The following is a 2,822-nucleotide window of genomic DNA, read 5'->3' as shown; positions in this document are numbered from 1 at the left end:
ATACATATTTATATTTATATTTATATCTATATTTATATTTATATATATATATATGTATGTATATGTGTATTTATATATGTAATGTATGCATGTATGTATGTATGTATGTATGTATGTATGTATGTTGTATTATTTCCTAATGTGAATTTATGTTATGCTGTGCTACGTTAGAAACTTTGAACAATAATACTTTCCATTGTCAGCACATCGTCATCATCATTATCATCTTTCTCTCGATCACGGATACACAATAAATAAATATTCATTCATTCAGTTATTATACGACTAAAGTTTCACAAAAAGTAATCGTCCGTACTAGTAGCGTCTGCAACCACTTTATAATATTTCTCTGTTAAGAATCTCGGAATAGTTAAGAAAAGGATACTAGCGCAGAAATGAAAACTGCGATTTCAAAAAATAACGTATTATGAATGAATTGTATATAAATATAAATTAATAATACACTAATTGAACTGTATGGAACTCTACACACGCAGATTCCCTTTTCTTCAACTATTCTCACATTGTACAAAAATGCACATTTACTCGCATCCTGTTAAATCCTGATAAATGTAGTTATACTTCTTTAAAATTGCAATGAACTGTCTTGACGAGTTCAAGTACCTTTCAATAAGGTACTTCTTACATTTAAGTCGGGTAACTCAACTCCTTTCCAAATGTTCTGATACAGATTCCTGGCAATGTAAAACATACATTTCATGCTACCCTATTATAGTGTAGCTTCTCGGTGAGATCAGCAGTGTTCCCTTTTTACTTTCACTAATATTAGATAGAACGCGAGAATAATACCGTAGATTTAAAACACGTCAGAATATCAACGTAATTGGCTATTGTTTTTCTCGCTACGAACTACTTTGTTAATATTATAAGAATCTCGAAAAAGGGTTCAACCGCTAAATTCAGTATTAGAACTCGTTACATTTAGAATTGGATTCAATAGCGCCGTGTATAGTGTTGATTGTTCTTTGTTATGTTGTTCGTTTCATTCCTGCGTTTGTGTCTTGAACAATTATACAACAGGTCAATATGAGAAAAATCAATTAACATGATAGATTACAGCAAGTAAAAACGGAAGAAGTGACTCAACTGGTGTACTGAGCGTTTCTTAGATTCTACCATTTTAAGTGTTTGTTTGTTTTTTAGTTTTCTGACGACTTTGACGCGCAATGATATCATAACAACGCAACATTTTTCCATGTTGCGTTATTTTACAGTCGATAACGTGACGGGGGGTGAAAGATACATGATCCTCCTACGCAAACATTATAATTAGTAGATATTGTCGCTTGGACAAAAGTGGTGCCAGCCACTTCTACATCACAACCAAGGAATCTAAAATCGACGCCTTCAGTTTCTCATGCATTCTGAATCTCACTCTTTATCTCGTTCTTTCATTCTAAAAAAAAAAGAGGAAAAAAATAACAAGAAACTAAACACAGAAGCAGGTACTCTAAGAGTTAATCGTGTACCGTACGACACCGATACAGATTTGATCACAAAGAGAGACAAAGGATAACGATAGTAACGCTATTACGCTTCCTCAGAATGCCCGAAGTGTGTATGTATGTGTCGATAAAGTAACGTGTTGCATGAAAATATACATCTATCGAAAGTAAACCCATCGCACTGTTTCTCTGTACACGTAGCTCTTTTATATCCGGTATTAGTTTTTACTCTACTATCGACGTAAATGTATGCTATATAAAATATACAAATACCTTAAGAAACTACATGAAAACTATGGCTTTTATTTCGGTTTAGAAAACAAGTCAATTATCGCTTGACTCAACTGACGTTCGTTCCTTTCCTTCTTAAACACAATCATCACTACAAAATAAAAAATGTCGTTGTTTCAAAGTACCATTCGCCCCCTGCCATCAATTTTTCCTCATTTCTTTTCTTTCTATACTCAATTTCGATACTCGTCGATGTATGTATACATGTGTATGAATCGTTTGCATGTGCCTATTTGCACAAGGGGCACTATTTATAATATATACAAGAAATTAATATGAAATTAATATATATGTATGTATATATATATATATACATAGGTAAGTCACCTAAGGCTTGTCATAGATAAGTCACCTAGAACTTGAAATATCTTTAAAACTGTCGACTATACCGACAAATGTTTCAGACAAAAGTTGATTAATGCATTAAGAAATGTATGATTCCATTAACAAAAAGAAAATTTGACCTTCCTATCTCCTCTACGCGTCCTCGTAAAAAAAATTATATATATAACCATTCAACTTTTGTGTAAAAAATTTGTCGATATAATTGACAGTTTCGAAGATATTTCAGGTTCTAGCTTTAGGTGACTTACTGTGTATGTGTATATTCTGTATACATATATACATACACGGTTAACGTGTGACAAACATAATATGTAACATATAAACAGTATTCTTTCTTTCGGTTCTTTCGCGCTGTCATCCAACAATTGATTAAAGCTAGCCGTAACAATACTAAGGTAAATAAACATTGCAAGACATTAACACATATGCATACGAGCATTACTGTCAAATTGCAAAATTAACGATAGATTCGATGAAATTAATCTGCAACATATATACATATATATTGTGTATGCAACAATGTATGCAACATATATATGTGTATATATATACATATATATACACACACAAACATTAGCATAGCATCTGGTCCAATGAATAATATTAAGTATTCATGTAAATAACCAATCGTTTCTTACATATTTACATAATAGATGTCAAATTTCACGATATAACTGAGGATGAGTCAATGTTGATTATTGTCAATGTTCACTGTGTCGC

Source organism: Habropoda laboriosa, unplaced genomic scaffold (genome assembly GCF_001263275.1).
Source record: "Habropoda laboriosa isolate 0110345459 unplaced genomic scaffold, ASM126327v1 scaffold126, whole genome shotgun sequence".
Classification (NCBI taxonomy): domain Eukaryota; kingdom Metazoa; phylum Arthropoda; class Insecta; order Hymenoptera; family Apidae; genus Habropoda; species Habropoda laboriosa.
The sequence above is the reverse complement of the archived record's forward strand: the minus strand, read 5'-3'. Positions refer to the sequence as shown.